This window comes from Martes martes (assembly GCF_963455335.1).
Source record: "Martes martes genome assembly, chromosome: 4".
Classification (NCBI taxonomy): domain Eukaryota; kingdom Metazoa; phylum Chordata; class Mammalia; order Carnivora; family Mustelidae; genus Martes; species Martes martes.
The window spans coordinates 165,235,505-165,249,440 of NC_137891.1; the positions used below are offsets into that span (position 1 = coordinate 165,235,505).

Below are 13,936 nucleotides of genomic sequence, written 5' to 3' on the forward strand. Positions count from 1 at the left end.
TTTGCATTACGGAGGATCTCTCTTTCTATTGTATTTTATAATTGGGCACTACTAGGGTATGGGAAGAACGTAAAGCTTTATACGGTGATTTTGTATTTAACAACATTGCTGCTGTCTCTTAGTGGGACTCAAAGTTTACCTGAAAATCATGATGGGTTTTAGTTAGTCATGTTTTCTGTAAATGAGGATATTTCTTTCTTTTATTTTTTAAATTTAAATTCAATTAATTAACATATCATGTATTAATGATTCAGAGGTAGAGGTCAGTGATTTCATCAGTCTTCTATAATAATACCCAGTGCTCATTACATCACGTGCCCTCCTTAATGTCTTTCACCTTGTTAACCCGTTCTCCCACCCCTCTTCCCTCCAGCAATCCTCAGTTTGTTTCCTATGTTTAAGAGTCGCTTACAGTTTGTCTCCCTCTCTGATTTAGTCTTCTTTTATTTTTTCAAATGAGGATATTTCTTTCTTTCTTTCGAGAGAGAGCATGTGCATGAGTCGGGGGAGGGGCAGAGGGAGAGGGAGAGAGAGAATCTTAAGCAGGCTCTGAGCTGGTTGTGACAGGGGTCTTGATCTCATGACCCTGAGATCATGACCCGAGTCGAAATCAAGAGTTAGATGCTTAATTGCCTGAGCCACACAGGTGCCACTAGAATGATATTTCTTTTTTTTTTTTTTTAAAGATTTTATTTATTTATTTGACAAACAGAGATCACAAGTAGGCAGAGAGGCAAGCAGAGAGAGAGAGGAAGGGAAGCAGGCTCACTGCCGAGCAGAGAACCCGATGTGGGGCTCGATCCCAGGACTCTGGGATCATGACCTGAGCTGAAGGCAGAGGCCTTAACCCACTGAGCCACCCAGGCGCCCCATGATATTTCTTTTAATATCCTTTTCTTACAATAATGCATTGAATAGGACTTCTAGTTCACCATTGAGTGGAACAGTCTTGTCCCATTCCTGATATTAGTAGATAACTTCTCAAATCCTACTCATAAGTAAAATGATGTTTGGTACAGATTCTGATGGATACTATTTATCATGTTAAGGAAATTCCCTGCTATTCCTACCAGGCTAAGAGGTTTTACTTTTATTTCTTTTTAAACAGAAAACAGGAGTGGCATTTTATTGAATGTTTTTTCAGAATCTACTTAGATGATAATAGATTTTCTCCTTTCGTCTGTAATGTGAATTTTGTTAATAGATTTTCCATGTTGATCTGTTATTTCATTCCTGGGATGAACCCTGCTTGATGCTGTTATCAGTTTGGATGAAGTTTGGCTGGAACAGGACCTCAGTAGTCTCTTCAGTACATTTGTCTCTCACTTAGAAAAAGAAGAAGCGTGGATGTTGAAGTGCAGTGTCAGGATCCAGGCTTTTTCTGTCTTGCTGCCCTTTTACTCTGTGTATCACCTCTGTCCTGGGAGCTGAAGTTCAGGCTCCAGCCATCCTGTCTGCATTCTGAGAAGTACCAAGGAGGATGATTTCCTGAAAGTTATACCCTACATTCTCACCTACATGGCACTGGTTGAAACCTCATCTGGTGGTCCCATCCAGCTGCAAGGGAGTCTGTGGCATGGAGTCTTAGTTGGGAAGCAAGGCACAATGAGCAGAGCACATAGCTGAAAATCAGGGTCCTTATGGCTAAAGACCAAGAGAAGAATGGGCATATGGAACTCTAGCAGTTCTTGTCACAGTCTTGCTGTGTTATTTTTTATATATGTTACTGGATTTTTGAATAGCTGTTACTTTGAGACTTTTATAATCTGTGTTCATACATGATATTAGCTAATGATTTTGCTTTATTGTGGTTATTCGGTTCAGGTATTTAGGGGATGCTGGACTCCTGAAATGAATTTGGTAGCATTCTCTGTGTTTCTGTTCCTTGGAACAATTTGTGTAAATGAAGAATTATCTAGTTCTTAAAGGTTAAGTAAAGGTTGCCTATAAAACTATCCAGGCCTGATGACTTTTGGGGATAGGAGAAACTTTTGGAATTACAGCTTCAGTTTCTTGCCTGGTTATTGACTGCTCTTGTTTTCCTTTTCTTTTTGAGTCAATTTTGGTGATTTATATTTTTCTAAAAGATGGGCCATTTTACAAAAATTAAGTTTTCAAAAATTTTTGGCACAAATATTCTTTCAGTGTTATAGTGTTATAATTTCATATGTTTTTATTGTATCTGTAGCTCATGTCCCCTCTTTTCATTCCTAATACCATATATGTATGTCTTACCTCTATTTCTTGATCAGTCTTGTCTGAGGTTTGTATATTTTATCATTTTAATATATTCTTATTTATTTATGAAAAATTTATTTATGAAAAATTATTTTATTTTGTTTTTTTAAAGAGAGAGAGCGAGTACGTGTGCAAGTGGGTAGGGGGTGGGCAGAGAGAGAGGGAGAAAGAGAATCTTACGCAGGCTCTTTACCTAGCATGGAGTCTGTTGTGGGGCTCAATCTCACCACCCTGAGATCATGACCTGGGGATCATGACCCCAGCCAAAATTAAGAGTCTGGTGCTTAGCTGACTGAGCCACTGAGGCATCCCTTAATATATTTTTTAAAGTTATATTTTATCAGTCTTTAAAAACTCACCTTTGGATTTGGTTGGTGCCTCTATTGTTTCTCTCTCTTATATCTTTATTTTCTTTTTCCTACTATCTTTGTCTTTTTTTTTTTTTCCCAGCCTCTTGAACACTATTTCTTATTTTCCACCATGTGTTTTTAAGGCTATAAATTCCTTTTTAACTATACTGCTAAGCTGATAAGTTTTGAGATGCAGTATTTCCATTGTTCAGTTCTAAATAGCCTGTAGCTATTATCATAATTTCCTTTTTCACCAAGGAATTATTTTGAAGATTTTTTTTAAGTTTCCAAATTTTGTTGGGAGGAAGGGTTTGGGAGCTCCCTTTTCACTACTGACTTCTAAATTTGCTGCAGAATACAATGCATTCTGTATCATAGTTTTATTACTTAGAATTTGTTGAGGCTTCCTCTGTTTTTTATATATATATATCTATATATATATATATAAAACTCTGTTTTATATAATTATTATAAAACTCTGTTTTATATATATACGTATATATATACGTGTGTGTATATATATGTATGATATATATGTCTATATAAGATATATATCTTATATCTATATATCTATATAAGATAACTATATATCTTATATAGATGGTCAGACTTACGCATTATATTTTTCAAATGTTTGATTTTTTTTTTTTTTGGATGTTTGATCTGCCAGTTCTGAGAGAGTTGTATCAAAAATGTCTCACCATGTGGCGCCTGGGTTGCTCAGTTCGTTAAGCGTCTGACTCTTGATTTCGGCTCAGGTCATGATCTCAGGGTTGTGGAGACCCAGAACGGGCTCTGTGCTGGGCATGGTGGGGCCTGCTTAAGATTCTCTCTCTCCCTCTCTGCCCCCACCCCTTTCTCTTAAAAAAAAAAAAAAAAGTCTCACTCTGATTGTGGATATGTCATTTCCCCTGGTAATTTTATTAATTTTTTCTTTAGTTTGAGGATACTATTCATAAGTATTCAGGTTTATGATTGTTATATCATCTTTGTGGGTTGGTTCTTTTATCATAAATAGGCTCCTTTTCATCCTTGCTATGGGTTTTTGCCTCCAAGTCTATTTTGCTTAATTTTACTAGTATGGCTGCTTTCTTTTGGTTAACTTGCCAAAATATCTTTTTCCATTTTTTGATTATCATCCTCCCCATATCCTTATGTTGTAGATCTGTTGCTTTTAAGCCAAATGGAGCTAAAGTTCAGTAGAGGTATTTAATCTACTTATATATCTCTTCATTACTGATTTATTTGGACTTATTTTTATTATCTCTTTAAAAATTTTCTATTTGAGGGGCGCCTGGGTGGCTCAGTGGGTTAAAGCCGCTGCCTTCGGCTCAGGTCATGATCCCGGCGTCCTGGGATCGAGCCCCGCATCGGGCTCTCTGCTCAGCAGGGAGTCTGCTTCCTCCCTTCTCTCTCTGCCTGCCTCTCTGCCTACTTGTGATCTGTCTGTCAAATAAATAAATAAAATCTTTAAAAAAAAAAAAAAGCTTTAAAAATTTTCTATTTGATATGCTCTTTCTTCCTTTTTTTTTTTTTTTTTTCCTTCAAGCAATCTCTATGCCCAACATGGGGCTTGAACTCACCATTCCAAGATCAAGAGTCGCATGCTTCACCAACTGAGCCAGCCAAGTGCCTGGTCATGGGTTTTCTTTGCTTTCCTCCTCCTTTACTTTTCTGTCTTCTATTGAACTGATCAAAATTACTTTATTTCTCTTTGTCCTCCTCCTGGTTTGGAAGCTTACATTTTCTATCGTGATTTTCCTCAAAATTTTAGCAAATGTACTTAATTTAATGTTTTTCTAATAAAGTCTAAAATTAGTGAGTATTTCTGTCCTTCGTAGGCAAACGCCAAGAACCTTGGAACACTTTAATTTCCTTCTTAACTTCCTCCTCCCATCTCCCATGTTGTATTTGTGTAGTATTTTGATTATATCTCTTTTTAAGAAAAACTCTGCTAAATCAGTTGGTTTTATATCTTTTATGGTTTAATGGTTTAGATTTACAAACGTGTCTTAACAATTTATGTGTTCACTCTTACTTGTCACTGCCCACTCCTTCCTCATGGGTTCTGTGTTTTTTAAAGTACTGCTTGAGCCTGGGACCAGTTTTAGAGTTCCTGTCTCAGCTTGAGGTTTCTGCATGTCAGTGGTGGTACTCATTGGAACCCACACCCACACACAAAGCAGCCTTAATGTTCTTATTCTCAGCATCCTACTTCCTGGCCACATTCCTGGAGTGTGACCTGAGTTTTCCAGTCCACGTTGTGAGTGAAATTGACCCTTCTTGGCTGCTGGCTTTATGTACGGGGTCTCCTTCCAGCTTCCCAGGATGCATGGATTTGGGGGCTCTCCTCTCATTCTCCCTGGGCACTACCATCTAGCCTCTAGCATATGTCTGGCCCAATATTCCTGTGGCTCACTTGGCTTAGATTCCTGCTCACTTCTTAGGTTTTGATTTTCCTTTTTGTCTCTAGTACCTGAAGATATCTCTCTTCCTATATTCAAGTGTGGCCTTATAGCAGAGACACCTTTTGACTTCATTTTATTTGGCATTTCTGTGTGTTTGCGGGTGTGTGTGTATGAGTGGGAGCTTCTTAAGTTAGCTCAGTCTACTGTACTGATCAGTTGTCTGGACCAGGCTGATAGCCGCAGATACAGAGAGAAGCGGACCAATTTGAGAAGTGTTTTGGAGCGAAGTCACGGAAGGGAGGAGACAGGCAGAGAGTGAGGTCTTCCTTGCTCCTGTGTAGGTATTTGTGAGGTCTTGGTGGGGTGAACTGGGGAGGGGGATGTCTGAAGAACTGAATTGCCTGGCGCAGGTAATCATACTGGGAAACCAAGGGGGTGACAGGTGGGGAAAGGAGAAATCTGGCACGTGTCTCTGGCCAGGCTCCCTTGCCTGTCTGCTGCAAGCATCCTAGTTATACACCTGCACTGTCCTTTCTGTCCCTTATGTCCCTGGCACTTTAAGTCTGACTTACCACACACCATGCCCCAAATGGTACATAAAAGCGAGCCATGACTACCAGCAGCCTCTCTAGGCAAATATCCAGGAGCCCCCACCTGCCGCCACCCCATTTTCTTGGACTTTCTTATCCTGACTCCCGTCTCACTGGTCCCCGGATCTGTTGTCTGTCTCTGCACATTGGTTTTAGAAATTGCTGGGGAGGGGGTGCCTGGGTGGCTCAGTTGTTAAGTGTCTGCCTTCGGTTAAGGTCGAGATCCCAGAGTTCTGGGATCGAGCCCCACATTGGGCTCTCTGCTTGTCGGGGAACATGCTTCTCCCTCTCCCACTCCCTCTGCTGTGGTCCCTCTCTCGCTGTGTCTCTCTCTGTCAAATAAATAAATAAAACCCTAAAAAGAAAAAAAAAAAAAGAAATTGCCAGGGAGGAAAGAGCTCCCCTTTTCTACCTTTCAGTGTGTTCCCTGCCAACCTGTTGGGTGAAGAATTCAGATTTATTGCTTCTTATAACTGTCATTGGAGGGTTTTTCCAGTTGCCCCACCATCAGTGGTAACTTGGTTTGGAAATACACAAGGGATGGGTGTTGGTGCTTTTTTACTTCCATCTCTGTTGCACTCCCACCAAAGATTCATTTGCCCACAGATATTTATTGGGTCCCTATTGTTTGTCAAGTACTTTGCTGGGCACTGTGGATACAAAGGTACGTGGAACCAGGGGTTCCTGGGTGGCTCAGTGGGTTAGCCTCTGCCTTCGGCTCAGGTCATGATCTCAGGGTCCTGGGATCGAGCCCCGCATCGGGCTCTCTACTCAGCGAGGAGCCTACTCCCTGGCTCCCTGTCTGCCTCTCTTCCTACTTGTGATCTCTCTCTGTCAAGTAAATAAATAAAATCTTTAAAACAAAAAACAAACAAACAAAAAAAACCCCCAAAACAAAGATATGTGGAACCAGACAGCCCTTGCTGTAAAGCATACTGCCATGTTAATCTGAGGAGCTCATAAATGGTGTAGAAGTATGTCTTGGGTGGTGCCACAAAGGAGAGGTTTGTGTACAGTGAGGGTGTATCATAGGGGACTTTGACCTATTGGAGGGGTTTGGTGTGACTTCCCCGAGGAAGTGACATTTGGGCAGAGTTCTCAGTGAACAATTAATGCAATCTGGCAAGGTGAACAAAAATTAACTAGGTGGAAGTGGGAGATAAGAGTGTTGTAGGTGGAAGAAATAGCATGTGCTAAGGCCCTGTGGTGGGAGGGAGCATACTTAAGGAACAGTTACCAGCACTGTCACATCCTATAGCATCTGTCTATGCAGACCCAGCATACTGTGGGCCAGAATAAAAGAATGCATCAAATATCCTTGCTAAACATTAGAAGACTGTTCCTGGAGCCCTTAAAGAACATAGAAACCATGTCGTTTTTGCCTCAAACGCTTAACTATGGGGATTCCCTTGCATCTTTTACCTCTAGATCCTTCCTATTAAGGCCTTATCTTAAATTCCAGATTTAGCAAAAACAAACAAATTAAACAAACACCAGAATGCTCAGTTAAATTTGGGTATTAGATATGAATGTTGAAAAATTTTTATGTAAGTAGTTCCCAAATATTACATGAAATATGCTAAAAAATTGTTATTTATCTGAAATTCAAATTTAAAAGGGAGTCCCCTATTTTATCTAGCAACCCTACTTATAACCAATTGAGCCCAAACAGGGCCAGCAGGAGAACTCTATGTAGGAAGGCCACCCCCCTCCCATCACTCTTTCCTTAGCATCATGATAATTTCTGGCTTTGGGCTGAAAGAAAAGGGCCCCTTGAGGCCTGGGGAGGAAGCTTCCATCCTCATGAATATTTTTAAAAAATATTTTATTTATTTGTCAGAGAGAAAGAGAGAGAGAGTGAGCGCACACAAGGGGGGGCCAGGAGGGTGGCAGGCAGAGGGAGAAGCAGGCTCCATGCTGAGCAAGGATGCAATTCCTATGGGGCATCATGACCTGAGCCGCAGGTAGACGCTTGACTGACTGAGCCACCCAGGTGCGCCTTCATGAGTTTGTACTCCCAGAACAGTCATGCGAAAGCAATGCATTGTGGATTGACCACAAGCCCTGGGTGTGGATACTGCCTCCATTCCTCAGACTTCTACTGAAGGACAGTTCCTGACTCACTCACTCTTCCTAAATCTCCCACCCTGGCCCTATCTCGGCATCACTGTCACAGCCCCCAGGCTGGGGTGATAGACTCAGGGCTTGATTGATTGATTATATGTTTAAACCCTTAGATGCTTTCTCATGTAGTACTCAGCTAGTACAATGGCTGTGCCTTGCTGCAATGCTATCGCCCTACCCCCTCCCTGCCCAGTGCCTCCTCCCCACCCCCCTGCCAGCCTGCTGCCAAATACTCCTGGTAAAGCCTTTTGACAACTCCTGGATGTGGAACATTCTCTGGACATTGTGTCTCTTGGGATAAACCAGTTTCTTCCCAGGGCTCTTTGTGTTATCCCTTGGAGAATCACAGTAGAAATGTCACTCTGAAATAACCAGATAAGAACTTCCAGAATCATCAGGAATGTGATCATTGTCACCCCCAAAGAGCTCAAGGGGGGAGACCTCCTCAACCTTGTTAAAAAGCACGGGGAGAAAATATTGTGACAGGCCTTGTTGTGAATTAGTGATGACTCACCACGGAGGCCGGTTTCTGTCCTGTGTTTACAGCTGTTGGGAAGACCACAGCAAATACTGCCAAATCCAGAACTAGACAGGGACATAAGCTCTGGACTTCACTACCCTGAAAATTCATCTGTTATTGTTAGGATTAGGTTTGGCTGTGAGTTACAGAAAGCCCCCAAATAAACAGAAGTTTATTTCTCTCCTGCTTAGACGTTCAGAGATTCATTTAGAGCTGGTAGGTGCTGTGCAGTGTCAGGACTCAGCCTCCTTCTATCTTGTTCCTTCTCCATCCTCAGCACTTGGCTTCCAACTCTTAGTCCCAGATGGCTGCTTGAGTCCAGCCATCGTGTCTGCATTCTGGTCAGCAGGGAGGAGGGAGGAACAAAAAATGGCACATTTTCCTTTTAAGAACGTTTCCTGGAAGTTGCACATACCCTTCTGTTTATAACCTGTGAGCTAGAACTTAGCCATATGGCTAGACCAGGGAAACTGGTAACAGAGTCATTACTCAAAGTGGCCATGTGTCCAGCTTCAAACTGTGGGATCCTATTACTGAGGAAGAAAGGGAGAAGGGATATTGGGGAATGAGTAGTGGTCTCTACCATCCTTCCTTCCAGCCAGCCAGTCCCACCAACCAACTCACCAACCAACCCCCCAACCCCCACCAACCAACCACTCAGCCAACATTTATGTGAGGAATGGCTCTATTTATAAGGCAGACAAATGCAAATTACTAGCTATAATACAGTGTGCTTTGGAGTATAAAAGAGGTTTTATTCTGAAAGCTGTGTGAGAACAGATGGAAGTGATCAGCAGCAATCACAATAATTAATAACCACAGTGCCCTCCCTGGGTTCTCAGTGCTACATTCCCATCATTGTGTTTGTCCAGCTCCCTTTCTTTTCAGTGAGAGCTACGGGCCTTTCCATATAATAGCTAACATTTACAATGGATAGGCCAGGTGCGGGTCTCAATTCTTTACAATATATTATCTCATGAGAATTCTGTGATCATTCTCATGGGTAGACAAGGAAACTGAGGCACGAGCTGTAGAGCTGGGTTTTCACTCCAGGCAGTGCCTGTGCTTAGCTACTTTGCGGGGCAACTTCCCACAAAGCTGCTCATTCTCATTTCTCCCCTGACCCTCCTCCACCCCCACATCTCCAGCAGACCACCTCCCCACTCACTTCACTGTAATGGTTGGGGTCATCCTGTGGGAACTCTCTCCACTTCTGGACCAACCCCCAACTTCCTTGCCTCCCTTCCCTCGCCTCTGCCTCTGCCACCAGTCCTCCCGGAGGTTGAGGCATTGTCTCCCCAGTTATAGCCACTCCTCTCCCTCAGTCCTGGGGAGGCAGTGGAGTGGACTGGAGTGGCAAAAACACTGGCCTCCTTAGCCGGACTGGACTAAATTGGTAACTGTCGGATCGTAAGAGTCCACCTTTCCTCGTTAAGCCTCCGTTTTCCCATCTGTAAATAGGGATGATACTAACACTCTTACTGTGGGACCGCTTCTGAGTTTTGAGCGTATTTTTATGCAAAATACTTAGTCTGACGCATACTAAGTGCTCAAAGGATGTTAGTTATTCTTTATACTCCTTATGTTTGGTCCTTGGACGACTACCTCTTTCTTCTCGATCTTTAATCGATTTCTCTTTACAGGCTGTGTTAGTTTCCTATCACTGCTGTAATGATCACAAATTTAGCATCATCAAATAATATCTTTTTGTTATCTTGCATTTCTAGGGGTCAGAAGTCTGAACTGTGTTTCACTGAGTTAAAATCAAGGTGTTGGCAGGACTGATGCCTTTTGGAGCTCTGGGAAAAATCCGTTTTGTCACTTTTTCCTGTTTATAGAGGTTATCCACATTCCTTGGCTCAAAGCCCACTTCTTTCTTCAGAGCCCCAGTGGCAGGCTGAGTCCCCACACTACATCATTCCAGCCTTGATCCTGTCATCCCATCTCCTCTGATTTGGACATACCTGTCTCTCTCTTTCACTCACAAGGACCTTTGTGATTAAATTGGACACACCTGGATAATCCAGACTCTTCTTGTCATCGAAAGATCCTTAACATAATCATATCTGCAGGGTCCATTTTGCCGTGGAAAGTAACCTACTCAGAGCTTCCAGGAACTAGGATGTGGACCTCTTCAATCATTATTCGCATACCCTGCAGTTTCTCTCCTCTCAAGATATGGAATGGGAGCACCATCCTAAATAAAACGTCCCTCTCTTTCCCTCCCTCCCCCAGCTTTATTGAGATATAATTGAAAAATAACCAAAATATCCTTCCCTTACAGGTACACTGTCTTTTCTTTTCCTCCCTTCTCAACCAAGCTCTTTGAAAGAATTGTCTTGCCTAGTTTTCTAGACCTCCTGCCAACCTCTGCCATCTGTGTACCCCACCACACTGACTCTTGCCTTGGTCCCCAGTGGCTTCCATTTTGCTAAATCAATGGACACCATTTTCCATGTTGATTACTTATCCCTTCTTCAGACTCTCTATCTCTGTTCTGCTTTTAGGTGACCTTGCCCTGGTTTCCTTCCTCTTCCTCTCTGGCTTAAACGCCTGTGGGGCTATATTGTCTCCACCAGCCCCTGAAATGTCCATGTTCCCCAGGGCTTTATACCTTGTTACATTGCTCTTTTCTTAGGTGACCACATTCCACACTGCTGCTTTTATTATTTATTTTTATTTCTGATTTTTTAAAAGACTTTATTTTTAATATAAAAAAACATGGGGCTCGAACCTGTGACCCTGGGATCAAGAGCTGCATGCTCCACTGACTGAGCCAGCCAGGTGCTTCTCACTGCTGGTTTTATTATTTTATTTTGTTTTCTTTTTCTTCCAGATTTTTATTTAAATTCAAGTTGGTTAACATATAGTGTGGAATTGGCTTCAGGAGTAGATTTTTTTTTTTAAGATTTTTATATATTTGAGATAGAAGCATGTCACTAGGAGGGGCAGCGGGGGATGGAGAAAGAATCTGAAATTGACTCTGCGCTGAGTGGGGAGCCTGATGTGGGGTTCGATCCCACAGCCCTGAGATCATAACCTGAGCTGAAACAAAGAGACAGATGCTTAACTAAGCCACCCAGGCACCCTCAGGAGTAGAATTTAGTGATGGATCTTTTACATACAACACCTAGTTCTCATTACCTCAAACCCTCTGTAATGCCCATCATCCATTTAGCTCATGTCTCCACCCCTCCAGCGACCCTCAGTTTGTTCTCTCTAGTTAAGGGGCTCTTATGGTTTGCCTCACGCTGCTGGTTTTAAATACCACTTGCACAAGGTTGACCGACTCCTATTGGGACCGTGCCGATCTCTGGCCCCCAGCTGGGAGTATTGGTGAAGACTGTGCTTCTAGGCATCCCATGAGCTCCTCAACTCTTTTGGTCTTCCTTGAGGTAGATATGGTGAGGAGATCTCACTGAAGTCGTGACTTGAGAACCATGAAGCCTGGGGTACTTAGGCAATGCTTCTGTCCCAGACCGTGTGGCCTGGCTCTATCCAGACGGGATGTGATCTTCTCAGGACCCCTGAGAGGCTAGGTGGAAGGCAGCACATGCAGTGGGGCTGAGAGACAGATCCATGTTTTGTGAGGGAGACCAGGGCAGCAGACAGGGAAAGGCAGGCCTTCGATGGTGTCTTCACTGGGGCAAGCCCCACCTTTACGTGTGTGGTTTGCAACTGCTGGAGCTCTGAAGGGGCCAAAGGCGGACTGGAGTGCAGAGGCACGAAAACATTGGCAGTAGAGCCAACGTGCCTCAGAACAGTTCAGTTAGACACACGAGACTCTCACCGGAGACAGAACAAATTAAGTAGAAAAGTTGGGGCTTGGGGCTGCTTCCATACCCAAGAAGGCTTCGGAGGGTGGTACAGTGCTGAGGGCGGTCGTGGGCACAGTCAGGAGGCTCACAGAGGAAGAGATAACTTGAGTCGGAAATGGCCAGGGAGGGAGGAGGAGGAGGAAGGCCATTCTAGAAAAAGAAATAGCACGTGCAAAGACATAGAGTCGGGCCCAATATCATCTACTTGGGGAACAAGAAGAAATGTGGTGAGGGGGCAGGGGGATGAGGTTGGAGAGGAGGACTGCTTCCGGACTAGATGTTAACATTGTGTGAATGCCAGCAGAGGGAACTTGAACTTTTTCTTTTGGCAGCAGGGAGCTGGGGAAGAGTTTTGGGCAGGGGAATGCGTTGGGCAAAGGGCAGCTTTAGGAAGATGGCTCTGGATTGGTGAGGGAATGTTGGGCCCCTGATCTGAAAATATGTAAGGGATAATTTTTGAGAGAGGTAGTACTTTGGGGATTACTGGTCCATTTCTATCATTTTAGGTAGTATATATGTGTGCGTGTGTATTTATATATAATCATATCTCGTGTAATTTATTTTACACACACACACACACACACACACACACACTAGATGGAAGGTGAGCGACTTCCCAAAGGCGCACAGCAACAGAGCCAGCATTAGAACTCAGACCTCACTCTGGTGCTTTTCTTTTGCACTGAGTGGAGACGGAAGTGTCTTGAAAGGAGGCTGATTCAATGGCAAGGCAGAGGGTGGAACAAATCCTGACCAGGGCAGGACAGGGTGGATGCCAGGGTGAAGACCATGTGGGAGGCAGTGAGGATATGTTCTCGCTTTCTCTCTCCCTCTCTCTCTCTCTCTCTGGGTGGGGGGTGGGGACACAGGGCTTGTTGGAGACTGCACATGAGTGCATCTCTCTTTCCTGGGTCCTGCAGCATCCTTCTGGGCCTGGTTTCTATGACAACAGGCTCCCAGCAGGCAGCCCGCCAGCTGGAGGGAAGCAGGCAGGCAAGGCAGGCAGGGAGAGAAGGCCTGGGCAGCAGGAGGAAGGCTGAAGTTGTGGGGGTTGGAGGACACTCCAGGGAAGCTAGAGGGGTCCCCCAAGACAGCCCCACTCCCTCTCTCTTCAGACCATAATGGGGTGGAGGTGGCTTAGGACAGATGGGTCTGTCTTTTGTGGTCCTGAAATTTCCAGATGTCCAACTTTTGTTTACCTCCCTCCACCACCCCCACATCTCCTGACTCCCACTTCTTCAAGGATTGTCTGACCCCAGCTCCATGCACTTCGGGGACCATGGGCTTTGCAGAGGAAAGAACTCTGAACTGGGGGAGGGGGTGATGAAGAACAAGGGCAACTGACATTCTGTTTTGCAGAGGATTTGCATATTAACTCAAAGACAAGAAATTTCCAGGCCCGATGTCATTCCTGCCAACAACTTAATTCACCTCCACTGGCTCTGGCTGACTGTGTCTGGCCAGGCTCTGGGCTGGGCTGTGGGGGTCCCTAGAGGAGAAGTCCTTTCAGCTGCAGGCTCTTCCCAAGCTCGGGCCTCTCCCAGGCAGTTCTAACTGACGTTCTAGCAGCTGGTGTAGCAGGAAGTGCTTGGGCTGTGGAGTCAGCCGGGCCCTGGGTCTAAACTCTGGGTAGCTACTCTGTAGCAAGGTGACCACAGGCTTCTCCAGGCTCTAGTTTACCCATTTCTGAAGGGCTGAAGACAAACCTCTGCCTTTGGTGCAAACTAGCAAAGAGTTACTATTTGTTAAAATGCTGAAATCCTTCTGTGGTCACTGGGAAAGAGCTGCCACCCTGGCCCTTCTCTCGGCCCTTGGCTCTGACCCACAGTCCAGCTTCTGGAGGTCCTGCTCCGTCCCTCTGGGTGTGTCCATTCTTATTTGGGCGGCA

At 44.1% G+C, this 13,936-nt stretch overlaps 1 protein-coding gene across 2 annotated transcripts in view; it reads left to right on the top strand.

Annotated features, from left to right (window-relative positions):
- DLGAP3 (DLG associated protein 3) overlaps nt 1-13,936 on the top strand; it is a gene marked incomplete at its 5' end in the record, with an annotated part of 39,456 nt that overhangs the window by 21,749 nt on the left and 3,771 nt on the right. The gene's annotated exons all lie outside the window — the stretch shown is intronic.